Source organism: Motacilla alba, chromosome 1A, assembly GCF_015832195.1.
Source record: "Motacilla alba alba isolate MOTALB_02 chromosome 1A, Motacilla_alba_V1.0_pri, whole genome shotgun sequence".
Lineage (NCBI taxonomy): Eukaryota > Metazoa > Chordata > Aves > Passeriformes > Motacillidae > Motacilla > Motacilla alba.
This window is the reverse complement of record NC_052031.1, coordinates 30,154,902-30,182,431: the sequence shown is the minus strand read 5'-3', so window position 1 is coordinate 30,182,431 and position 27,530 is coordinate 30,154,902. Positions and strand designations below refer to the sequence as shown.

Below are 27,530 nucleotides of genomic sequence, written 5' to 3'. Positions count from 1 at the left end.
CAAGATCACGGGGACAGCATTGCTGACATTCATGACCAGCATTACTGGTTGAGTGGTAACAAGGAGTAGATGGTGGAGATGCATGAGGACATAAAGACATGCTGAAAGTCACAGCCTGCAGTTTCACAAATCACATTATCTGTTTTATATTTTCACTACTCAGATTGGACTGATAGGATAAAAATCTTCCTGTTAGCCTGGGTTCCCATGGAAATGAAGATTATGTAATTTCCCATTCTCTCTCCATCAGCTCTTCTTGCAGTTTTCTGGACCAATTTTTGGCTTGTTTTAATGCAATCTGACATGACCTCACAGTGCTCAAAAAATTAATGCTTTTAAGAGTTTCATTAAAATCAGCATCTAGAGAGAGAAGAAATTCAAATTTTCACCAGAGGAAAATCATTAAGTCAAGCATTCTTCCTCTGGCCCATTTGGCTATTTGGCATGTCTCCAGCCAGACAGAAAATGTCTTGCCTCTTGCCCAGCCAGCAGTTAGGTGAAAGGCCAGTAAGATATAGAGAGGTTTAAAGAACACACTGGAAAAGGCAAAGATTGATAAGAGTTACAAGGAACGTTATTTCTGCAGACACAGAGGAGCAGCCCAGTTCAGTTAGCACAGAGGCAGACGCTCCCAGCTCCCCTGGGCTTCCATGTACAGCAGCAACTAGGAGCAACTAGGAGCATCTGAATCAAAATACCTCCAGTGGAGCCCTAAAGCAGCCTCACTGCCTTCTCCTAGTGTAAGCCCTGCATTTCCATCCATTCCTGGGGCATAGGTAATGCAATGAGCATTATCCAAACCAGCACCAGGCTTTTAGTGGCATGGGCAAAGTTGGGGTTTGCCATGCTCTGTTTCAGGGATTGGAAGTGGATATTCCTTGCAAGAGAGAAACACAAAGGGATGACATGGAGCAGAGGGGCCAGATTGTTCACTTCTACAGCCCACTGTGACAGGGAGGTGATGGAGTGATTGCTGCCAGTGGCAATGGCCAGACATGAACTCAGCATCTGTCCCAACATACCCCGAAGTGGCAGAAGGCAGCAAACCTGTATTTACACAGCTGTGGCTTGGTCCAACCAGGTGATAAGACCAGAGGTGTTTTACCATCTCAGGTAAAACCATCTGCCATCCTCAGCAGATCCTCTGCCTGCCTCACCAGGGTAAAGAGTCAGGTTCTGTGTTTCTCCCAGTGGACAGCAGCTGCTGTTTCCCTTCTAGATGGATCCCAACAGCAGCCTTTAATTTTGAAGTCCTTAAGCCTGTTTTCCAAAGTTGCTCCTCCTTGCAAGGGGATTTCACTGAGACCAGAGAGTGAGGATGTCCCTGGTGGCTTAGGAGGTTCCCAACACTTCATAAGGCTGGGAGAAGGTTTGGGTTCCTGTACAACCTCAAGAACTGCCTCTGCATTTTATCCAAACAGTGTGGATTATTAAAGAAAAAAGTTTGTTGGACATGTTCAGACCAGTTTTTCTGATGCAAAACATTGTGCAAACAGAAGTAGAAATAAGGTCATTTTGCAGTCTTGATTTGTCCCAATACAGTGGATAAAACCAGCCAACCAGTGCCATCTGAAAAGCCTCAGACATTTTATAGAGTCTTCTTTGCCCTTCAGCGACAGAAAAAAAAAAGAAAGGAGGGGGGAAGGAGGAGGGGGGAGAGGGGAAGAAAAAGTCTTTTCTGCATCTGTTTAAGGAAAATACTAGACAGTGCTCAATTCCACATTTGTGGGAGGATGATTATGGCCAAAATTTTGATATGTGGTTTTACAGCACAGAAAGATATTCCGGGGCATTTTACAGCCACTAAAAATGTTGTGTTCTGGTGGGGATAAACACTCCATTATCTGAGAAGCTGATTCATTATTCCTCAGTGGTAGTGTCATGACATATTTTTAATTGTGAGCTTGTGGTGATAACAACTAAAAGTGCATCATCTTTTCCAGGAAGCTCGTCTAATGCAGAGATCCATTTGATCTGATTTCTCTATCGACTTGTGCTGCATGCCAAAATAACAAGTCATGCCTTCATGTCACCACTAGAAATGAGCTTAGCCAGAGTCCATCTCCAGACAGAAAACGTTCCCAGAGTCTGGAGGGATTTGAAATCACTAAATCATACATCGGGAAATATCTTCCAACAACAGAGATCAGAAGAATTTGGTAGGATGAGAATAGAGGTTGGGGAAAAACAAAGAGCTAGAAATTGCAATAAAATTTTGGGGGTCAATAAAACCACTTTAAATGCAGTTTTGTTATGATACTTTAAGTAATTAAAGGCTCATGAATGTGACAAGAAGAATTTATGCCAACATGCTAAAAAGATGAAGAATGAGTGCACTATTCCCAGAGATAGAGATGAGAGATTTTGGGGCAATTCTGATAGCCCCCTGAGCACTGCTGCTGCTGCTGCACCACGAAACTGGCTCCCAGCCAGTGGCAGGGAAGCTGGAGTCCATCTCACTATTACAGCTTTGCCACTGTATCTTTCACCTAAGCTGTAAACTCCACCTTAAGAAAGTATCTCAATCATTCATAGTGAAGAACCCTGAAAATTTTCAGACAGTTGTTCACCTATAACAATATCTTGAAGTATTTTACTAACAGCACTCTCCAGAAGACCTTTTTGGCATGTAGAACTCCAAGGACCAGAGCAGATGGCAGTAACGCTGTGACTTACTTGGCTAACGTGTTGCCACACATTGTATCCGTGGCTTGGATGACATGTGCTGTAGATCTCTTTTACCCAAAATATTTACTTCAAGACCACATCCTCCTGATTCTCCTCAAGCCAGACAGAGGGTCCTCGCGTCCCACTGCTCTCGTGTGTATGTCGCAGGTTTGCCACTAGAGGACACTGAATCGACATGAGACCTTGCTGAGGGCTGAAGTGGGGGGTGCTGCTAGGAATGGGATGGGGGGGCTCTGTGGGCAAACACCGCTGCCTTCTCCCACTCACAAAAACTCTGGGAAAGCTGGAAACTGGATGGGGGTGGGTCTCAGCTACACCAGTGGTGGTTTGCCACTTGAGGGTATGACTTTCTTGGATGACTTCCATCCCTTTGGGATTCTTTCATTTTATATTTGGGGTGCATTTTTTATACCGCTGGGGAGGAAAACTGGGAAATCAATGTTATTTTGCATTGTGCAAAGCTCTATGTGTTTGTTTATGATGGGCTCTTTACTAGGGAGCCCATTCAAAAGGAATTGTGAAAGAAACCAAACAGGAAAGGGTGGAACAATAATCTCGATAAGAGGCATCACAGGCAATGCTCAAACACAATAGTCAGATTTACAGCCTGGAAGATGTGAGGGCTCTGCCCCAACCCAATGAAACTGTTGTTTTTCCAGGGCTGTAGATCCGGAGATCAAAGGGTAAAGATCAAGCCTGCAGAAGATTCAGGAGAGAGGGGGATGCAAAAGTTCTTTTAGTCTCCTGAGACAGACAGATGCATGAAGTTCTGACTCGGCCTCCAAGAGAACAAAGTCTCACCCACTTACCTAAGTAATTCTTCACTGTGAAGAAACTCTTTAATAGTAGGAAAAAACCCATGACAGAAAACTGTCCATGCCTTCTCCTAGGAGGAGCTTTCTACCTCGCCACAGCTGTTGGTCTGTCATGGGTATCACTCTTCATGAATGAGGAGCTGGATCCAGGGAAATTCTTAGGGGGGCCTGCACCAAATGCCAGCACACCAACAGTGTATCCAACACAGGGCTGGTTCCTGGTATAGGCAGAACAGGCAACGGACTTCTTAAGGAGAGCAGAATGGATCAGGCCTTTGTCCTTGGCCTTTCTCAGGATAACCAGTGTAGCTGCTGACATCAAGGGAAGGTTAAGCCAGGCAGGTGAGTTAACAGCTCTCTCAAGGAGCCAGGACCCTGCCACGAAAGACACTCTTGCTTCCCCCCACAGCACTTCTCACAGACACCCATGCAAGGAGGATCTGTGCCTTTCCAAGGTCCCTCTCATGAAATCACCAGCCTGCTATGCCTTTCCCAGTAGCTCTCCCTTCCCAATGCAGGCAGCTTAATTCTGCAAGGGATGAGTGCCATCAAGGGTGGCCTAAAGCCAGCTACAAGCAAAGCCTTGGCAAGGCACCTGAGGAGGAGCCATCACCAAAATTAAATTACCATGGAAATTACACCAAGGCACCACCACCTCTGGGAAAGCAGAATAAATAGTTTCTCCATGAAAAGCATGGCACAGACCCTGTGCCAGTGGACAGGGACAAGCATGTTTTCGTGTAAGAAGGAACAGCCACTGCACCAGGGTGCAGCTACACTGGCAGTGCTGCCAATAGGAGAGAGGACTGGCACCTGTCGCATTCCAGCATGGAAACCCATGCTAAGTTTGTTAGAGTATTCATAGCACTGTGGTGGGTACATAGTGTCTCAGAGCTGATTTTGGAAATACAAGGTCCCTTATGACACTTCTCTTCATTTTTCATCTTTGGACAAATACATTAGGGCAGAGTCAATTCCTGTTCATCACCATTAAACACAGTATAGCAGTCTTTGCACCAAATATTGCTACTGGCAAACATCTTCAGCTGCTAAATCCTGCACTAGGGAATGGAAGGGCAGCAGGAACATGCCAACAGTACTGTTCTTCCCAGGCTGTTCTTCACAGAAACTGCCCACAGTGTCTCTCATGATGGGTGAGAGTTGAGGTACAATGTGAACAGAAGAATGGAAGAAAATATTTTTTTAATTGATTACAAATATTAACCTCTATTGGGTTACTGTATTTTTCATGCCACTAGACAACATGCTATTACCCCAAAGCTGTAGGAGACATTCCACCCAATTTCCTATTCCCAGCAGGTAGAACAAGCTCACAGAGGGGAAACAGGTCCAATTCAGAGAAGGGCTGCATACCATCATCTCAGGAAGAATCCTGGCCAGATTAGCAGAGGATGTTGGATGGGAGAAGGAAGAGGTTGACTTCACCAGTTACCCCCTAAGCCTTTGGCTTCTTTTTTTAATTGTTCTATGTAGCAAATCTGGTTTCCTTCTGAAACATCAAAGCAAACCATTCATAAAATTATGAGACATTCTTCTCTGTTCTTTTAATCCATACTGTTGCCAAGCTTATCCCAAATCCATAGGCAGCCCATGATAAGCTAAAGTTGCATTTGGAGCAAGCTATTTGATGAGAGAAAATAAAAATCTGTCTGTGTTAATATCCAAATGGGTTTTAAGACAAGCAAGAGAGATTTATTTTTTCAAGCAGAGACAAAGAGGGAAAATTTAAAAATTAAGTATCTGGAAAATTTGCCCATGTCAAAATCATCACAGCCACCAGGAGGGAAGAATACAAGCTCTAAATCACAGCATGAGACAGGAGGGGCTGCACATCCTTGTTGTGCACAGCCAAAATCAAGAGCCTGAAAGGAATCTAGATAAATCCCATATTGACATAAATCTACTTTCTTTCACCTCTCTGGCCCCATCCCTTAGGATTATATCAAGATAGACTGTCACTGAGTTATCCAAACTCTGCATTATTCAACTCTAAGTGGGAGCAACCCCCATCTCACCTACGCCTCACCTCTGCTCTCTGGCCCTGACCACTATGGGAGCTCAAGGTGGAGTCTCTCAAATACCTCCAATCTCACTCCAGAGAGTCTAGTGACAACATCCAGTGCTTGTTTAACTTCTGGGATTGCCAGAAAGAGCTATATTTAGGAAAAAATCTGAAAATTTGCCCCTTTGTCTTGTGCTTTATGGAAGTTCCTGGCTCCTGCAAGTCTCCCTGTACCAAAGATAACTATGAAGCTCTTGTTATTGCAGCTCATTTCAGTAACAGCAGTTGCCCAGCAAGCACTACATTCAAACTGCAAAAACCTTCTGGAATTCACATTAACATATAGAGGACATTTTGTTGTATCAAAACACTTTCACTTTTTAATTCTCTGCTGTTATTCACATACATGAAATGGGTATAATTAGCAGCCAAAAATGTTTTACAACTTCTAAAAGGTAACAGTTGTATCAAGTGTGTCAAATGTTTTCCTAGCAGCATATGTGTATATATATTTTTAGTATTCATTTCTGGCTTATTTAAAAAATGAATTGAAATTAAAACACCTGCTGGTATTCAACCTCTACCTAATTTCAGTTACCACAAGCACATAATAGAAGAGCAAATACAGGCAATTTCAGATAGCTCTACCATTTCCCATCATATTCCATCTCTTGTTTAAAAGAGATGTTATGGCCCATTTTGATGGAAAAGAGTTAATTTTATGTTCTGATTTCCTTTTTTGTTGCAGAAGATAGAGATGTACAAGATTCCAAAGACTCACAAATTGAACAGTTTTACAACGCTGCAGCACAATTACAATCTCCACTCCATGCATATTCAGAAGTAACAAGCAGAAGATTTTGAAAGATATTCAGAAACATACAGTTGTGGGATGAGCTTTTGTAATCAAAACCATCAGCTTGAAATTTTGAGTATTATTCATTCAGTGTTTGTCCCAGTATTCATGTTCATGAAAAGAGCTGTGAAAATCCCTGTCCCAGCTGATTTATAATAAAGCTTTCAGACAGGAACATCAGCATACGTTATCTGTTAAAGATAGTACAAAAGACTCAAATATTTTTAAATTAATTTTTGTGGAAGTTTGTCATGAATAATAAACTTCAACTGTGGTACTGGCTGCAAATAAGTAATCCAACTTGTTAGGTACAAACTCCTTGCAGTGGACCACCTTTCTAACTGGATTGCACCATCTGGAAACACCACTGGGCTGGAGTATAACAGGCTCTTGCTGGTGTTGTTTGTCATAGCTCCAAAATACCTTCTCAAACCTTTAAGTTTACAAAATAAACATGTTGTTGCTGTAGGTGGTATTATTATTATTATTATTATTATTATTATTATTATTATTATTATTATCAATAATAATATTATTAATATTATTATTAATATTATTGTTAATATTAATAATATTATTAATAATAATATTATTATTACTACTACTACTGCTAGGGGAACTCACATATGGAAAGTAAAGCTATGTGCCATGGTACCATGAATTCAGCTGCCAGCCAGGGTTTTTTTCACCCTTTTCAAATAACTTTGCAATTTTTTTCTAACAGATCAATAGCTCAAATACAGCTCTTCTGATGCCCAAGGAGCCGCTTTCATCTGGAGTCAGGCTTAATCCTAGGGGGTCCAAAAATACATATTTACTTACAGCTGAGTTCGGGGTGGTTTTAAGAGTAAAAGACACAAGTCCTACTGTGGAAGAGCAGAGTATGGCTGGTCTGACACCTATAAACATCTGAGCAGATTGCATACCTCCTTACCTTGTGCCAAGCAATGAAATGCACTGTAATATGGTTATGGTACATGTACATCCAAAATCCCATCTTTGCGGTCCCTGCCACAAGCAGGCCCCTGCCACAAGCCTCTTTCTTTAGCAAAGTAGGAGTGGTGGCAGAAAGCAGAGGCTCCTGGCAGAAAGCAGGCCTGCTCATCTTCTCCAGACAATCTCCAACAGGAGACAAGCCCAGGTCCAGCACTGTTGTGAGATCAACCACATCTGCCCAGGGACACTCTGGACCAAAGGGAGCTGATCTGGCTGCAGGAGAGCAGCAGCAGCGAGGATCTGAGCTGGAGAAGGAGAGGACAGTGGTTCATTAGCTAACAAGCTAACAACAAAAGGACACAGAGCCAGCCCATGCTGGGACTGCTCAGTGTATGGTTTGAACCAAAGGTCTCTGCAGAAAAAAAATATCCAGAAGTACATGAGTCTGGCTTGGAAATCCCAAGGTACATCCACACCCAACATTGTGCCTCACTAGTCTCACTTCTTTCTAAAGTCTCTTCACATTGAACATAAAATTCAATTGGAGGTTTTTCAAACTCATGCATTTATTTTCTCATTTAACAGCTATTTTTTTCCTTTTTGTGGCATGGCTGTTAAAGAAGGTAAGCTAAAAAAAGTATAGTTTTAAGGGATTCTAACTTTTCTACTTACAGATATCTCCTATTCTCTAGCTTCTGTGAAACGCTATTTTTTACCATTAAAATGTTCTTTATCTTTATGTCAGTTTTTGTGATGTGAGCAGGACTTCCATTCTCACATTAGCATATGACAGCGCAGCTACCAGACATGACTATACTGAAGAATCTCTTCAAGATTTATTGCAGCCTCAATGGGATATTGGGCTTGAAAAGGCTTAAGGCCTCTGCAACAAACAGAAAAAATAATTCAGGGGCAGGCAAAAACCTTTACAACTACAGACTGTCTACATTTTCCCCAAACCAGTAAAACTAAGTTTTATAAGAAGCAGTAGGTGGAGTCAGCTGCAGATCCACATTGAGAGATTACAGGGTATAGGTATGCAGCACCTCTCCAAAAAAAACTCTTTCAAAGTACATTTGCAGTGAGATGGGCAATCTATCAAAAAATACCTGGGCCTTAAGCCTAAAAAGACAAGATGGGTAATGAAATCCCTAAGGCCTTTTAAACTACTTTGGAAACTTACAGATCAAGCAGAGGAAAGTATTTTAATCAGAATTTTAAACCATTTATTGAAGCAGCATAAACCTTCTGGATGTAACCATCATCAAAATACAGGTCTGCCTGCAACTCTAAAGGTGATGGGGGAGGGAATATCTGTGGACTTTTTTACCAGAAGAAGAATAAAAACTCCCACTTAATGTTAAAAAAATTAATGTCAATTCTGACAGACTTCTAGTGCACTGTTAAAGCTCCTTTTAAGAATGGAAGGAAATAGAAATTGAGTTCTCATCTCCTGGTTCACAGGGTCTCTGCTAAACAGCAGCAAGACAGGATTGCCCTCTGCATGTCTCTGCCTCTACAGCACTTTGCTGCTGTTCTTTGCTGGAAGTTGCCACCTCACAGTTCACAAGCTGTCACAACCTGCTGCATAACCATATAGAGGGAAGGAGACAGGTGTTTTAATATTTTCTGTGTTGTTTATTAATGTTGTCACAAGCTAAGCATCTGGGAGACCATCCAAAGATGACCTTTGTTTCTCATCATCTGAAAGGCATACCTACTTTTTTTTATTCAATTCCCATGCCATCTAGCTTGCTCTGTTCAGTTTAGTTCCTCCAATCCTGGAAAGGGCTTAGCATCCACACAAGCTTTCAGATATCTCATCCCTCACTCTTGGTAAACAACCAAGAACGTGCTACATTTAATCTCCCATTTCAAACCCCCACAACAGAAACCCTAGTACTACTTGCTTGAGTCAAATAGATAATTTAGGGAAGAAGTATGTCTGGCTGTCTGAGACAAATGCCACACAAATTCCATGCCTTCTTAAAAAATATATGGAAGTTTTCCATGCACCAAATGCCATCATTGCACCTCTTCTTGTTGCTACACCAACAGGGTGGTTGTGATTTTGAACACTTAAATCACAGAGGAGCTGGCAGAAATCCTGGCTCTCTGAAGAAAACTCTCCCACTTGTTCACAGTAGCACTTCCAGAAGCACCACGACGAATTTGAGGAAGCCAGAAGCACATTCAGTTTTGAAATGAGGAGACACTCAGTTCCTCTGCCTTCAGTTGCTCAGTGGGAGAGTCAGGGGGAGTATTTGATACCCTCATTAAGTCTCTTTTTTTGGTGAAAGTCTTAAAGTCTTGAAGTCTTCATTTGCTTTGTTTTATTTATGACACCACATATGACACCACCCTTCAGCAGTGACCAGATACTTTCCAATGACCCTGTACAACATTTCACCTTGCCAAGCTCATGGCAAGGGAGCTCCTCACAGCCAAAAGCTCTGGGTTTATCAACAGTTTTATAATCATTTACAAAATAGCATCGCTCTTGAAGCTCCTGCATAAGAGCCTGGAGTACCACTGGCTTCCCTCACATCTACACACCTTCAGAGCCAGTTCTGAGAAAGATAACAAGTTCTGCTCAAGGCTTTGCATCCTCCTCTGAAGCTCACCCCTCACCCATGATTTCTGTATCCTCTTCTTCCTTTCCAACACCTGTCAGTGTACAATAATTGCATCATTGCCTTGTGTGCCATGAACTAAAATTTTATGCTGGTCTCATAGTCTAAAATGCTTTTTGAGCCCTAAATTGTCCACTAGACATGCTACATTTCTTTAGCCATCTTTTATCATTAAGGCTTTTTTACAACGATAATCCACTAAAAATAGTCGAGGAAATAATTTCTACCCTGTGTCTCAGGGCTCAGTTATCTGAAAAGAGCACACATCACAACAGCATCACACACTTGCACAGCCTTGGCTCAAACATGACCGTCACCAAAAATGACTTCTTTGTCAGTGCTCTGGTAGTTATACATGGCAGAATAAAAGCCACATGATTCAGGACTCAGCAGATATTCTGAGTCAAATGGTACCAGGTATCCACCCCACAACATGTAATTTTCTAGAGCTGCACATTCTTCCTATAAGCAGATACTCTCCTAAGAGCAGATTCCAAGTCCATGTCACTGAGGCTGACATAATACAGCTGACTTTTCCCTGGTCAAGCAACACTGTTGTTTCTTTGAGACATCTTCCATCCTAGGTAGGAAGCCTTCAGGCATTTTTTCACTGGGCTCTGAAAAAACCAGCTGATTGACCAGCTCTCATCCATACCATTGGGTCACTGCATTCAAAAGGCCTTTGTCTGTTTTTCATGAATGAAAATAAACAAGTCATTGTCCACACAGCTTTAATGGCTATCAGAGATCACTATCTAAGTAGCACTAATTTTGCTCACAACAACTTCAGCCTCCCATATTTAACACAACACAAAACTTTAATTTTTTAATGACGACATGCTTTTGCCAAAATTCTTTTAAATTGGTCTTGTCAGGTCCTGGTGACAGCCCTGTCCAGCTGTGTCAAAGCCTTTGGAAGGACTTCTCTCCCTAAACTAAAATCCAGACCAGTTCTGACTCAATATCAAACATCACCTTCTAAATTTCATTAAGAGCTGAAGTCACACCAAAACATGATGAGATTTGCTTGTTGGTTTGGCTTTTTTACCAGAAAGAATCTGGGAGCAATGAAGCCTGGCAAGCCAATGATGAACAGTCAGAATGCACACTAGTTATTATGTAGTATAATTGCAGCAATTATTAATTACCTGCCATTCTGCCGTGCCAGAGAATTTCCTTTTCCTGACAGTCTCTTCCCCTTGGAGCTTATTAATGACTTCTGACAACAAACCTATCCTGTTTTATCCTTGTTATGTGAGATTCCCTTCATATCCAAAATTTTTAATAAATCATATAATTGCTTTGGACAAAGGCTTCAGAACATATAAAGCTTCCAAAAAACATGCTTCAATTTATAAATCCACAGAGATCAAAATTACAGTTATAAAATCCCTGCTGATCCTAACCCACAGGCATATTCTTTCCCTCCTTAGCACAGTGGGGAGACTTCTGTCCTATTTTGTGTGCCTGCATCTCTGCATTCCATGGGTACCAAGTTCTACACCCCACAAGAGAACAAGGCAAGCAGAGCAAGGGGGTCTCTCAGCCCCAGTGTTCTGCTCCCTGCAGCACTCATGCCCCTCACACAGGCAGGATCAGGGCCCCCACCACACTGGCAGACAGGTCTGTAGGATGCTCCCTCTCTGCACCTCCCACACCAGGTCCTCTATTCTCAGGCAGATAGATTTGGGCAGTTGGAAAAATGGAGAAATATCTACAGACATTGGCAAAACTGTCTTCACCTCATGAAGCTGTATCTAGAGTACACACACACATGTTTTACTCACACTCATGGAATTGACTTCTGACGTGAAGGTAAAAACCCCAACACTTTAAAATACACCAGTGTAGTCAACACAAGGAAATACACAATTTCCAAGCATGACTTTAAAAAAAAATCTCTGTCATGCAATGAAGACACACTAGAATGTGACTTTTTCTTATTTTCACCCACTCATACTCAAAAGTTTTGGCTTAACTGACAATAATAACAGCAGTAATGAGCATTACTTCCCTACCACCAAGTTTGCTATGCCTACCTAAACAAAAACAGACAAGCTTTAAAATAAAACTCTGTGTCTGTATTTAACAAATGAGTGCTTAAAATGAAATTTTTGGCAAGGGCCAGTGAGCTTTCCCATCCTGGTGGATGTATCACCCTCCAACAGAAAAAATGAGCACTTTCTTGAAAACATCCTGAAAGCAAACAAACAAGCAAGCAAACATAAAGAAATCCAACCAACCAGAAAAAAGCAAGGCATGTACATAGAAATGGAGTCAGTAAAGAAGAACACATATATTTCATAGCCCATTAATAGTTCTATTCAGCATATTGTCTGACATAAATTCAAAGGGCAGCTTTAATGCCAGTAGTTGTTTTGGGAGGAAGCATCCTCTATCCAGTCACTGCTTCAGTCAAGCCTCACTGTCTGCCATGGGCACATTTTGAACCTCTCTGAATTGCCTGACACACTACTGGTGGGAAAAAAGTATGCACTCAGCCCTTTCTACACACAACTTCTCATTTGTAAATTAAAGTGCTTATTTTAGAAAGAATGGGCTTTTAATGTTTTAAAGTATTTTGATGGAAGAGACCATTCATAAGATTTGCTACAGAGCCATATGATGGGCCTTCCCATGCTTCCAGCTGGCCCCCCTTCCCAGGGTGTCAGGGCCTGGACCACACAGACTCACTTCAGTGTCTGAATTCCAGACATGAAAATGCTTTATCTGTTGTTAATATACACTGAAGTGGACAGATACCACCTATATCACCATAGCAATCACCACTTTAAAAAAACCAAGACACTTTACACAATGGAGTTTGGGGTTTTTTCCATGGCACATTTTTACTGATTTTTAAGATTTGATTGGCACTATACTCTCCAAAACTTGCCAACTTAGAGTCAGGTAGTCTTTATGCAAGTTGTTTGTTTCTACTGTAGTGTAAGCAAGAGCTTAATTTGTCATGGTGGGCATATTTACAGCCTCCCTGAAGTAAGGAAGGGCTCTTCAGTGCTGCCCAGTCATGGCAGATAAATTAGTGCATGCCAGGTCAGGTTCAAGGAGTCCAGAGGCAGCACATGGCAGCCACGTGGCAGAGAGAAGCTTTTATCTAGTTTTTGTTTAATTTGTAAAAGACTGCTTGGCTTTAACCAGCCTATTTAGTTGAGCTGTGTAGTTTCTTTATATAAAGTCAAAAGGCTTTGAATGGTATTAGACACTTTGGCAGGCACTTCAGCTCCTTTGCTCCATAACAACCGCCTTTTCTTCCATACACAATAGTAGATCTCCTTCAAACTTGGTTGAACAGATACATAAAGGACACCTCTCTCCCTTCAATCCCCCTCTTTCTTTAGGTTCATGAAACCTTGAAACAGTGCCACTACTTGTCACGAGCAACCAGCCCTGGCTGAAGTTTTTTTTGCCATCACAGGGACAGATTGTTCCCATGCCTTCCATGGGGACCAACCTCACTGCAGCACAGCAGAGCTGTTGCTGGTGAGCCCATGCAGGGACCACCATACCCCCAGTCCCTCCTCCTGAATCCTCCAGGAACCATGATGCATGCTCCCATGGCCTTCCTGGGTTCTCATACCAGCACTGTGTTTGCAGAAAACGCCCAAGTAAGTAAAGGGCAAACTCACGTAATGAATGCATTTATCATGTTTCAAACTTCCTTTCTAATTCCTGTAATGAAGCAGCAGCCAACTCTGCTGTGGGTGGAAGAAGGAAATTTGGACATCTTTCTCCCAGCTGCACAGCAAAGTGGCCTGCAGCACCAAGAAAAAGCAGTATCTATGGTGGAAAAAAAATAATTTCTTCTCTGGTGAGAATGCTCCTACCTACCGTAGCCTACTGCTGGCTGATAGAGGTAGACTGCAGCCACCTCCCTCCAGGGAGCTCACTCCCTGGCTTTACCAGACCACACCTCATATTTGAGGTAAGGACCATCCTCTGTAACCTACTAAGGAAAAGCATAGTAAAGAAAATTGAAGGATGAATATTTCTTGGTAAAATGGCACCACATATTACCACTCTGACAGTGCACTCAGATGGGACTGGGAGGGCTGGTCCCCCAGCTAAACAGGTAAGCACTGCACTGGCTCCACACAGCACCTTGGCACAGCCCCATCAGCAGCATGGCTAGGTGTGACCAGCCACAGATAATTCACATGGGGATGAGAAATGGGGGAGGTCCAAATACTGTCAACCCCTTTTTCAGTCCTAGTTACAGCCAGGATGATCTTTTGTAAGAGTTAGTTACTTGCAAGGTGGAGTCCATATGTGGCTCTAGGCAACAGCTATAGGAGAACCCACATGTGGCTGAGCACTGTCTCAGGGGACTCCACCACACAACAGGGTGCCCAGCCCCATCAGAGAGGTGCCCCATGGGTACAGTACAGGCATTTGGGGTACAGGAGGCACAGAGCCCATAGGGCATATGTTTACACCTGTAGCCTTTTTAAAAAGCCTATGCCTATTGCAAGGAAAGAAAACATTGTTTTGAAACCTCTCCTGCAGCCAAAACTTTCTTCCTCAAAAGAGAGCTAAGCAGGCTCCCATGCTTATCAGTCCTTGGCAGATTAAAACATTCAGTTGGTACTGGGCAGATCACTTCTCCTGTTGCAGTGGAGGCAGAGCAGTGCTTCAGCCCCTGTGGCAGTCCCCAAGCTTGCAGTGCCAAGAGGCCCCAGGCCCTGCAGATGCTGCCTGTGCTTCTGGGGACATGTTCAGCTGCCCATCATGAGCTGCCAGTCAAGGCACTGCCTTGATATCCAGGGGATATGCCAACCACTCCTGTGTCTGCATCCAAAATTCAGTTTTGCATATTCATCCCTGCCTGTCCTAGCTCTCAGAGGCTCAGCTGTGCTATGCTGTGCTCACCACAGACGTTCTCTTCCAGGTGCCTCTCCCAGCACATGAAAGAACCGCAGAGCCTGGGTTTCACTCAGCTACTCAGGCACTTGTCTCTCAATTAAAGACAGGTGGAGAGCAGAGCAAAGTAGCCCAGTACAGCACTGCTCTCCTCAAATGGTGGGAAACGCCTGTTTCAGGCCACGCCTTTCAGCTATAAGCATTTTTTTAGAGAGATATGCACTGGCAGAGGAGAAGCACACCACTCCTCCCACTGTTGCTCTTCAGTCTTGCTCAAGTTTTGTAAAGGCAGTGGCCTTCTCATCTACCAAGGCTCTTGGGCACAGGGAAGGATGATGTTTCTCCCCCTCAATCCTGCCCCAACAGAATGGTTTAAAACCCAGTGATTTGGGACTAGCAGAAAGGACTAGGCTTGAGAATCCTCCCAGAAAGAGAAGAGACCCAAATCCCTGCCTTATACCCCACAATAAGGTGTCTAGGCATGGAGCTACTGTATACTGATGGAAATCAGCCGTTTTATTATGAGACAACCCTTTTTCCACAAACACTCAACTCTCTTCCTTGAATAGGAAGTTAGCCCAGGATGACTAGGCAACATGGTGGCCCCACAGCTGGGGAATTAAGTGTCCAGATTTGATGCTGAGCCATGTGTGCAAGGTCTTGGCTGGGAGAAGCACCTTGCAGCCTGTCACTTAGCCACCAGGGTATTGATGGCCTGTGCTGTGCTGCCACCAAACTGAGAGCACGTCTAGGAAATCGCTAGTAAAAACTAAAGCACCTCTAGGCAAATGGATATTGTGGGAGTTTTCAATTAAATGTGCCTTCAGGTAGGATTTAGTTGTCTTTGTGGCTGTAGTCATTGTCTAGGATTATAGACTCCAAGTGCAGAAAGGTGAGAGCTGCCTTACCATGATGCTCTGCATGGGCTTATGAGCCTTTCTATGCGATAGAATGCACCTGCCCCAGCACAGTACCACCTAAAGCAGCCCCAGCATGAAGCTGGCTCACAGCCAGCCATCCCTGGGAGCAGCACCTGTCTCAGCTCCCTGGCTGCTTGCCCCTCCACTGTCAGCACAGCAGCTACCCCTTACATTCTCTCCTGTCACTCAGAACATCTATGCAATGCTCAGGAGATTTACCAGTCTCCAATAATTTTCACAACCCACAGAAATACAACTCTGTAAGGGGAACAGACCAGAGCATATGGGCAGACACAGTAATTGATGTTTTCTCCTCTTTATTTCAGATAATTCCCAAAGATTTGTCTAAGTCTAGTGTTTGTGAAATGGTTATGCCATGACCAACATTGACTGGGCACACATGAGGTGAAACAGCGGTTTAATCTAGGGAGGCTGAGCCTCACTGCAACCCCAGCTACTCCAAGCAGCCACCAGCTCACAGCAGTTCCTCCCTTCCCTGTCCAAGCATGGGTCATTTCATTGCATGACAGCACAAGCTCCAAACACAAAACTCTCACTATAATTGGTCATTCTTTCTCCCATAACTGTGTCAGCATGGCCCAGTCTATTCTGCCATTGACAGAGGCAATCAGACTACTACCGAAGGATCTACAGCAGTGAAAACAAGACAAAAATTCAAGGAGCAGATGAATGGCTACTACCTACCACTGGTCATGTTCCCATTTTCATTGGCTTGGCTTCATTTTCATTGGCTTGGCATACTCCTTAATGCCATGTAAAGCTGTGTTAACTGAGGCATGAAGCTATATTATTCTGGCTGCTGTTGCAAGGGTACAAGCCAAGAGAGCAACCTTCCTGGAGAAGAGCAGCAGGGTTATCATGCTAGGGAACAAAATTATGCTTCTGAACCACAAAACTGCTGAAATGCTGATACCAGTGTGATCCAACCACTGGGCAGCAGCAGCACTTGAGTCTGCTGTAGTAGACACCGTAGGTATCTGTGGTCTGTAAAGCATCAAGGTTTTCACTTTAGCCAGGAACATTTGCTGAATGGCACACCAGCAGTTCCATCCCTCCACTGCCAGTTCAAATGCAGGTCTCACCCTCTGCCTCAGTCCCTCAGCACCACTCACACTCATCGCCCTGCTGCTGATAGACCCAAGGAGCCAACACGTGCTCCCAGACTGTAGAGCCGAGGCAGAAGGCAGCAAAGCTTTGCCAGGTGGCTCTATAAAAAAAGGATACACGTGCCAGTGTAAATGCTCCATCATAAACAGAGCTGTAGCGATACAAGCAAGCCAGACCAGCTGCTGCAGCAACCAAGCACCCTGGGAGCGGCTGCTCTGCTCTCATTATGCTGACACAGTCAGAGCAGCAAACCCCTCTGTGAACCAAGGGCTTATCTAGAAAAGGTGCTTACAGGGATTAGGACTTCATTCCTGTTTCACAGTCAGACAAGCTCTGCCCTTGACTTCAGAGGCTTGGGAGGTTGTGCTGGGCCAAGGACAAGTTGGGAGGGTTTGGACTGTGACCCTCATGACAAAATCAATAGCGCTCACGTGGCTCGTGCCACTGTAAATCAATAGCTTGTCAGTTGTGGGAACTGGTCTTCTAAAACAAAAAACAGCGCAACAAGAGATATAGATACCCTCCTCCAGCCTGTCTGAAATAATTCTGAAAAGTTAATGTAGCTTAAAAGATGTACAGAATTTGTAGATTTGTAAGTACCTGTTAAAAGAGGACTAAGAATCATAGAAATACAGTAAATACATTAGAGAAATAAATGATTGAGTCAAATGTATCAAGGGGATGCAAAGGTTTTTAACTCCTCCTCCTGCTGCTAAATTTGTAGTCTGGGATTCTTTTGGTTTTAAAAGCACATAACCCTGCAGAGAAATTAATTCAGGAAGGTAGCTTCACTAAGCACTTTTTGGGGAGAATTCATGCAAAGAGCTGACTAAATGTGCAACCAGACAACATAGTCAGTGACAAGCACAGGTGAATTACCTGGCAGTCTTTTTCCCTCTGACAAGTGGAAATCAGATCCATCGGCAGTTATTTTTAGTAGAGATGGGGCCATGAAGGACTCACCACAAAGTTTTTGCATGATTTCACTTATCAATACTTAATAATATCTGTATCAAACTTTGAGGTGATGCAAACTTCTGCAATTTGTGCAAATCAGGATCATAAGTGTACAATTCTTGCAAGTAGGAGTTGGTTGTTAAAGCAAAGCTAGAGGTCCCAATTAATGTGTTTTGTGTAAAACTAGGAAGCAGCTGGCTTGGGTTTCATAAAAGTTACCACAACAAAGTTGCAATGGAAGAGGCAAGCAGAGACACACATCCAGACTAGGCACCCTTTATCCAAATCACAGCACACACTGTTCCAAAGACAGGCCTGTCCAGAAACCAATTTTGGCAGCTGCTGTGTCAAGTGTCAAGAAAGGGATTTTGCACACAACATAACCTAATCAGAGGCTGAAATAAGCTACATAATACACAAGAACTCATACCTGTTGCTGTTGATCTACCTGAAGCACAAAAATCAACTTGCAAATTTGCTATTTAGACTTATATTAGACTTTCCTGTCCCTCTTGTTTAATAAGGGTTCACATTCCCTAGGAGTCATGTAGGTGTGACTGCAGTGAGGAGATGGCCCTCAATGGATGGATTTTCATCCGCCTTCGTGATTCTTCCTCACTGTGATGGCAGAGAAATTGTGCAGAACTGAGATGCCTGGGCCAAATACTGCCTTTTTCCCTTTTCACCTAGCCAGCAGTGCCACTGGAGTGGCACTTTCCAGATCAACTGGGGAATTTCATTATTGAGGTACAGGTGACCAGTCTGCAGAGATGTGTATTAGTGCCTTTTGTGTCACCCTTCCCTTTGAGCTTTGGGTGCTGGAAGCTGGATGGAAAACAAAAGGATGGAAGAAGACATGGTCCTTCATCACAGCAGGTTTTAATTGGTGTTCCCAATGTCCAAACACTACAAGTAGGGACAGCACACAGATTATTGTGTTATACTGAGTTATAACCAGCTCTCCAAGCATCTGTCACCCAACAGACCTTGTTTACAGAAAAGAATTTGACCCACTATAATGTGCATAGACTTGCAGAAGATGAGATTAGATTACAACCTTAACTAATATAAATATTAGTCAAGGAGTCCTTAAGAGATTAAAAAAAATAGCCCAAGAGATAGCTACATCTAATTATGCTTATTGTCAGAAGTGGTGTACATCCAGAACAGGCTTGGGTGCGAGGGTCAGTAAAGAACCAGTAGCACAAACACTACTGCTTGGTCATCTCTGCAACTTGAGTAATTATTCTTTTTTTCCCACTTAACTTTAAAAAGTCTCACTCTCATTGCCGAAAATTTCAAGTGGTTTTCTGGGAATACAGAGAGAGGTATTGTCTTCATGGTATTAGCTCATAGGCAATCTTTTTTGTCTAGAAAACTCATCAGAAGGGATAATTTACACTAATCCTAAAGTGGAACCTATGAATTGCTCAATGTGGAGAAGGAAATGTGTATTTGTACTCTGTGGAGTAGACAACAGACTTTGAAAAGCAGAAGTCTTGATACCTTAGCAAATTGTGAGGTAAGATCAAATCCCCAATTATCTGTAGAAGTGTCTGGGCCTCCCCAGTTTTTTTTAGAGGAGAGCCAAGGAGCGTACCATTGACTCTCCCATCCACTCAGCTTACAATAGATAAAAAAGTATTTCACTCGGCTGGAACACAGCCCTCTGGTCCCTGGAAGGTTTCACACTCATTTCCAGGCACGCACAGAGACACAGCTATAGAAGGATCCTTCCTGGAAGAGCACAGCTGAGGTTCAAATTGTCACCCAAAAAAATCCTGAATGCACTGACTGTTGGCAGTGAGGACCTGATTCAAATCAACCCATTAAAAAAAAAAAAAAAGGTTCAATTCTATCTAAACAGAGAGGCAGTGTCTGAGGAGCTCGCCAGGTAGATGTCTGCAGGCAAGGAGACAGCAGGAAATGGTGCCTTAGAGAGCTGTGAGCAAGATCCAGGTTCCAGTGGTCCTTGAACCTGTGTTTCCCTGGGCTGTCTCCCTGGGGTAGCAGTGGGAGGATACAGAGAGCTCATACTGCTTCATACTGAAGTATTAGTCTGGTAATGGCTTTTGAAAACATCAATTGGGCAGAATGATGGGGTTTTATTTCCGTTTTCACAGAAACCGGGATACTGGTCTTACAGCTTTCATGGTTGTTTTGGTTTTTTTTTTTCTTCAGCAACAGCTTATCCTTCAAAAAATCAAAGAAAAGAAAATATTCCATAGCTTTGACCACAGAAGAAAATTTCCAGCTGACAGAAAAAAGACATAAATTTCCAAGCTTTTCTTTAACACAACCTTCCTCCCCCTCTTTCCCATCACCTCTCCCACCAACAGTGGACACTGTGATTTGAGCAGCTTGAGAAAATCACACAAGCTGTGACACTGCCTTCACAAGGCTGATGTGACTGAATCAGGTTTTCAGGAGACAGGGTCACAGCCAGTCCTGCAGCCTTGGAGGAAGCACAGCCCCAAGCCTGCTCTTGCCATTTCCCCAGGTAGGTTTGGTGGCAGTCTTCATGATGTCTCCCAGCTTCCTCCAGGGCATCCAGAAGCCCCTGGAAAAGTCCTTTCAAGCACAGGAGACAGAGCATGACTTAATTCTCATATATTGGGTTAATTAATTCCAGACCTGGTCCCGCACTGCAATGATGCTCCAGGAGCTTTTTTCTGGCAAAGGGGCAGATTCTTCCTGCAGCTCCACCTTGTTCACTTACAGAATAAGAAGAAAACAGATGTTTGTCAGAGCAGAGGAATGGAACTTGCCAAAAAGAAAGAAAATTAAGGCTTATCAAACTCCAGAGTGAAAGAACATTAATTATTTGCTTAAGTATTTTTATGTCATAGTTTTCTTCCCCTAACTTAGAGTTAGCAAAATGAGACAGCTCAGGATTAATATAAGGCTTTGGCTTGCAAATCTGCCATTTACCCATGTGATGGTTTTCTTCAGATTTTGGGACATAGGACTTTTAAATAAATATTGATATTACACTGCAATGACACACATTAAGATGCCTTTCCCTCACTCAACACAAATCAGTCACTGAAATAATATCTGATACACTGATTCTATGTGAAAACTGTAATCATGTACCTCTACATTTATCCTTGTGTGTGAACATCCCAGTGCCAGCAGCTCCTCTCTGGGAAGCCCCTGGGACCACTCCACCTGCACTAGTTATTATCTGGCATCTCCAAGGATTCCTCAAAATGCACGTGGCTGGCAGAGCACCCAAGTGTTGGCAGTACTGAGGAAGAGCAAAGGACAAGGTGAAAGGACATAGCAGGTATTACTCCTTCCTGCTGAAGTGGGTCTTTTTCCATGGCCACTTCACAGCTGAGCTGTCTAATCTGTAGTTTCAACAAATGGAGACTGAGCAAATTATCTTTTGGTCTAAGACCAAAAGGTTTGAATGGTCTAAGAGCACTAAGGTTTGAATCAGATCTTAAGGGAACTTAGACCAGGGAAACCCAGCCTTGTGCAACCTGGAGAAGAGGGAGGATTGTGAAGGACTGAAACCACATCACCTGTCACAACAGGATATATTGCACCAGTCAGACCTAGAGGGAGAGCAAATTCCCCACTGGACTTGCACCTGTTCATAACATCCTTCCCCAAAGGCCTCATCACAGCAGGATCCCCAGCCTCCAAAAGCCCTTGCCCCAGGCTGAAACACAACCTGAGTGGCAAGAGTCAGCACAGCTCTTGATTTCTCACAGACACCTTCTGCAAAGCACTTTCTTGGGTGTCCCATTACAAAGCAAGTTGGTGGTAACCGTGTCTGACTTCCCTGAATCTGCAGAGGCAGCTGGCCCTGCTCCTCCTTGCACCGCACATTGGGTGTCATAGGCAGCCGTGGCCACACACTGCTTGGGACTGGGAATGACTTTTGCAGAATGATGGCAAAAGGGGAGTTTAGTATAATTATAAACACACTGCTAAGACAAATAGTTCCCCCCGGTGTCATAGGTACGCACTGCAATGGTTTGGGACATGTTTCTTTGCGACATAATATTTAATTGTATCACATTAACATTCCCGTGCTGTAGTAAAATGTGCTAGTGTAGCAAGTTTTGACTTGAGCTCTAGGTTTTGGCTGAGAATAGCTCTACACTGTTAGTGCCATGGTGTGGCTGCTTGCAGTAACTACATTTCCTATACATCTTGCTCTGAAAAACAAATTCAAACCCTTTTGTTTCAAAACAAAAACTTCCAAAATGCAGGCTGCAGCCTGGAAGCTGGGAAATTCATGTTCCTGGTGCTACAAGGGAGCACAATATTTCCCTGCCTACCCCTACTCTGCATGAGGCTGAAGTGTTAACATCAAAGCTAGCAGAGATGGCAGTGGCAGAAGAAAAGAGGGGGCACAGAGAGGTGCCTCTGGAAAAGACCTGGGAAATCCTCCTAATGAACTACACAGCTGTTGTGTTGATGCTGAGTTTTCTTCTATTGTTTTTCCTCCTAGGTAAACATGTCTTAAGAAAATCATTTGTATAAAAAACAAGAGTGCTAAGTGAAATCACCAAGGCAGTGCTGCAGATGACTCCTCCTGTACAGACACACAGCTCCACAGGCCAGATCTGAAGTTTTTGGGGAATTCTGGTTGCTCTTGAAGAGGAGTATCAGCATCAGCAAGAGTAACTCACCTCTTCAGCACATGATTGAAAAGGGATCTGCTGGTGCAGAGAATGCAAACACATCAACTCTTTTTTTCTCCTTGGCTTTAGGGCCATCTTCCTGCTTTTTGGTGATTGCTATACCCTCATTTCTCTAGCTGAAACTGTGCAACACAGCAAGCTGCCAGCCCTAGCCTGGCCAGCCATTCTAGAAGAGGCCACATCTGGAAGGGCTTTCCTTCAGCTTTGCAAGACTGCTCTCCTTCAGGTATTCTTTACAAGGCACCACTCTGAAATACAGTGGGAAGGGTGAGAGCACGACCAGTCTCCGCTCTGCCAGCACTGCAGCAGCAGTTTCTGCTGCACTCCTACTTGCACCTAGTCCCTGAAGCCTGGCAAACCCTGGGGAGCTCAGCCCACAGCTGCAGATGGAGGAAGGAAGCCTCATCCCACCACAATGAAGCAGGGGCCTAGACACAAGAGTGAGCTCCCCTCTGCCCACCCCTGCCTCATCCATGGTCAGGCGTTTGCTGGCACGCCTTCTGCCAGAACATGGGGTGGAAGCAGAAGAGCTCCCTCCCAAAATCTGGGCAGCATCCAATTTGAGGCAAAGACAAATGTCACTGACCTTTACAGCATTCCAACAACTAAAGTCCCTTAGCTCCCTTGCACTCACTGGAGAAATTGCTCAAAACCTGTTCTCTTTCCAGTCTCTCCCAAGGGGGGAAAAAAATTAGTCTCCATGCAAGTGTATTTGTTCTGTGTGCTCCTTATTTTATATTTCACAAATCAATGCCAACTTTCAGTCATTGAATCCAGACACTCATGTTAACAATGGATGATTATATTTTCCATCTGAATGTTTTCCCACAAGCACAAGCATTAATTCAAAGTAATCTTCTTGCAAGTATAGTGTTGCAATGTATACTAGGATGAAATATTTAACTTGTGTAGGTGAAACTGCTTTGCTGGAACCAGCAGAGCCACACCAGCTCACACCACCAGAGACGTTGGTCCACAGCTGTTTCCCCACCCCTGCACAGCCAGGATGCTGTGTTTGAGCCAATAGGATTTATGACCATTTTAAATAGAAGCGACTTTCTCATGCGCATCGGGAAAATGCTGCGCTATTGGACTGCAAGAAGCTGAGTACTTTTCCACTCTTTTTAGCTATTGCTATCAGAAATCATGGGTTAGTCGATAACCACATTCCTCTGAGATGAGTTTGCCAGTGCACTGAAGGAGATCTGTTCACACTGGGAGGCATTGTTTCCCAGGCTATTCCAAACAATACAGAAAACACTGTGTTCTCATTTGAGTACTATGAAGAAAGAGCTCAGTGGAAGGACTTTTAAAGCACTAGCATATGCAACTCTATAAACTATATTCTTTAAATAAAGAAAAACCCTCTATGTCATGCAGAACTGAATCATGATTTGCTCATGGACTGCATCCAGCATCAGAAATATGGATGGGCTTTGGCTGGGCTTTCTAAGCAACAGAAATAAATACTTCACTCCCAGCAGAAGAGGAAAAAATAAGAATAATTTTAAAAATCAAACAGAGATTATGCAAACACTTGAGTCCCCTTCATTTTCAATAGCAAAACATAATGACAAATTCATTTAAATTGAGTAGGATCAAAATATTTGGGATAAAACCTTGCCCTGACTTAGCTCTTGCCTCAGAGACCTTGATACTAAGTCAATGCAGAGCAAGGAGATGTTAATCTGTCTATAGTGAACTGAATCAGTTTTGCCAACCAGGTCAGAGGTAGTATTTCAGGCATAACTTGGTATTGATGCTTTAAATAGCAGCAGAGTGCATATGCCCTTACATAGCACTTGCTGTGAGGAGCTACTCAAATACACATTGGTTTTCAGGTGGCCCTGCAAACCAGCAATGTCCTGGTAGAAAATGAAGCAGGGCAGGCTCACCTGTTTGTCATTCCAACCCAGACAGTAAGAAATGGGTAGACTCTTTGCTGTCCAAATTAGAAACGGATGGGCTACATTTGCATGCTCAGTTATACCATTGCTCCAACAAAGGATCTCAGTCTTCAGATCTCTTTCCTATCATTCAGCATCACTCAGAACATGCACTCGGTTTTGCATTGCTTGTTCTAACCTCACGACTTACCTACTAAATCTAACAAATCTCTTTTAGCTTAGAAGTCAGCTGGATCAGGCCAGAAAATGAAGATCAGGAATTTTTCCAGTAAGAGCTCAACACAGTCCAACAATGAAGCAAGTTTTTCATGAAGCACAGCATAAAGAACATGTGAATGATAACCATTTTCCACAGTGGAAGCTTGAACTCTTTCATATACATGACTTGAATCCTTCAGAAACAGAAGGATTTAAAACCCCAGCTATATTTCTGTCCTCTTGTCCCCTTCCCTTCCCCACCCCCATACATGCAGGCAGCCCCGGAAAAGTCCATAAGAGGTGAGTGGACAGCTTGTCTTCACTGGACTGCAGTGGGCTTTGCTGCCTAGCATGACAGGGCCTATCATGTTCCTGTTATCCTTACAGGAATCTGTGTCCGAAAGAGCAATTCCAAACTGAGATGTGTGCATCACAGTCTCTGCCAGGGAAAGTCTCCAGGGTGGATCATGGCCAAACTTAATGCTGCAGCTTTAAAGAAGCAATTTCGGTCAGGGAGGTTTTTTCTGTTTTGCTTTTAAATCTAGTATATTTTGCAATGAACTACTATATGCACCCACAAACATGCCACACTAAGAGGATGAAGGAGATGGAAGCCAGTGGAGAAGAAAAAGAAATCTAGCAGTAAAACAGCAGGTCTATTTTAACAGAGCTAAATGTTCCTTGCATATTTCTTGTATGTATTTTGCAACAGAACCAGGGCTGAGAACAGACTGGAGCACTAATAAAAACCAGCATGATGGCTGCTGGAGTCCAAATCACAAGTGGACACAGGCAGTAGCAGATACTGACCAGCAGTCACAACACTATCAATTTTCTTTCCAGACTCACAGTGCTGCTCTAGAGCTCAGGTAGGCAAAATAGTCTCACGCTGTGTCATCTACAAGTGACAAGAGAAGCAGTGAGGGGGAGTGTGTCAGCAGTTATCTGGAGTAAGGAGCATTATAAGTTTTCAAACAGAGATTGTTGCTCTAAACCCAACAGAAAATTCAGTGGGGATTTGGTTGGGACCTGTGCCACAAATAAACAGAAATACTCTATAAATTCCTACAACATGTCAGTCTAGTTTTTATGTAAAATGGTGTAAGTATTTTTAAAAGGAAAAATAAGTAAAGAAAGAAAAGAAAACCACAGAAGAGCTGAAGAACAAGATATAATCTGCTGAAAGCAAAAAATGGTTTACATTTTTCTGTGAGGCTCATTCAAGGTGGAAAGACTAGAAACATGTTGGAAAATGTTTAGAGAGATACTAGATTAATCAAAGCACTGGCTAGGATAAGGAACTAAAGGATCTGAGTTATTACTTCTTGGAGAAGTGGCTGCTGGGGAAGAGATAGGAAGATAGAAGAGACAACCAAAGAAAAAAGACTGTTCTTGAATTGTGAGCCTGAAAGGGACCCAGTGCACTGCTTACAATCCATTCACAGGACACTGCTGGGCAAAATGAGATACAGAAGCTAAACAGCATGCCTTAAAGCCAGTGCAGGGTCCTTGCAGTGCCGTTGGAGCTGCCATGAGGCATCTGCTGACAGCAAGCCTGGTGGTTACAGCCTGGGCCACTTGCCCCACATCGCCGCCCCGCTTGGTGACATGCCAAGTCCCTGACCCCACAGCGGGTTTTGGGAGATAAGCTTTTGCAAATCTGTCTGTGACACCTGGAGGTGTTTCCCCTCTAGGCCTTCACTCCTCCCCACTGCCACAGGTTGTTGTCCAGGAGCAGAGCATACTGTGCCTGCAGCATGCCAGCCAAAACCGTGGCGTCCTGACCCCAGCTGCAAAAGAGCTGATGTGTGCCTGAGGGAGTAACATACTTTAACCCATTTTAGCTGCTTGTCAAGCAAACATGAGTCAGATCCCTAACATACCAACAGATATTAAATGGCAGCCAGAGCCTACTAGCAAATGTGACTTCTGCTTCTCATCAGGGTTGAGCCAAGTAGAGTTGAGCAGCTGCCAAAAGTGCAAGTCCCTGCCCTGCCTCTTATACTGGCTCAATTATTCATGCAGATTGCAAATATGGGAAAGCTAGACCCCAAGAAAATTGAAATCACTTAGCTTTTGTTGTTGTGGTTCTGATAGTTTTCTGAGCATTCAGTTCCTTGAAGATGTCCAGTGGAAGCACATAGCCAAGAGAAAGGTCATCCTCTCAGTGCAGTCTCATGATCAGTTTTCTGCTGGTTACCTAATTCAACACAAAGAATGGTTACAAATACAGCTGGCCACACAAACACCTGCCAACCGAGAAAATTGCAGGTGGGATTAGGGAACACAACCACAGACTGTGGGGAAAAATATCACTACACCAGGCCATGAGACATATAGGGATCCCTAAGGTGACCTCAGCCAATAGCTCAGAAGATGAGGATGTCCAGGCATCTCCGGAAGGGGAGAAAACAACACAAAAAACCATGTTTATTCCTGCTTACACTGGGGAACTATTCTCTACAATACTTCCCTTAAGAACCCAAGGGCAGCCAGTACTGCCAACAGTGCAACACTTCACGTGTCAGTGGCCACTGAAATGGCAGGGGTGAACCAAGGCAAGAAAGCACAGGCTGAGCTGGAACTCAAGCTGCTGAATTCAAGGTAGGGCCAGGCGAGCATAAACCCTTGCAGGACACAAGGGCAATGTAAAATAATTGCAGATCATTTCCACACAATCTCGTGACAGTCTTGGTAGAGCAATACTGCAGTAGATAAAAAGCTAACAAATTTTTCATATTGAAGTCATAGCAAATTTTAATCTGAATCAACATCTTTAGGTGATAAGGGACGCTATTCAGAGGATCAAAGTCTCTTCATTTCCTCTTTGCAACACTGACAGATTCAGCTGGCACTTTGCAGTCACACAGGTGGCTTGACAATGATGAAGTGTTCATCCCAAGCTGACATAGATATGGAATAAGAAAAAT

At 43.5% G+C, this 27,530-nt stretch overlaps 1 long non-coding RNA gene across 1 annotated transcript in view; it reads right to left on the bottom strand.

Annotated features, from left to right (window-relative positions):
- The window catches only part of LOC119708098, a 132,986-nt gene extending 105,976 nt beyond the window's left edge, over positions 1-27,010 (bottom strand). Inside the window, exon 1 of the long non-coding RNA XR_005258961.1 lies at positions 24,593-27,010. This is a non-coding gene — a long non-coding RNA (uncharacterized LOC119708098). The remainder of the gene's footprint in view (positions 1-24,592) is intronic.
- Positions 27,011-27,530: the final 520 nt, after the last annotated feature.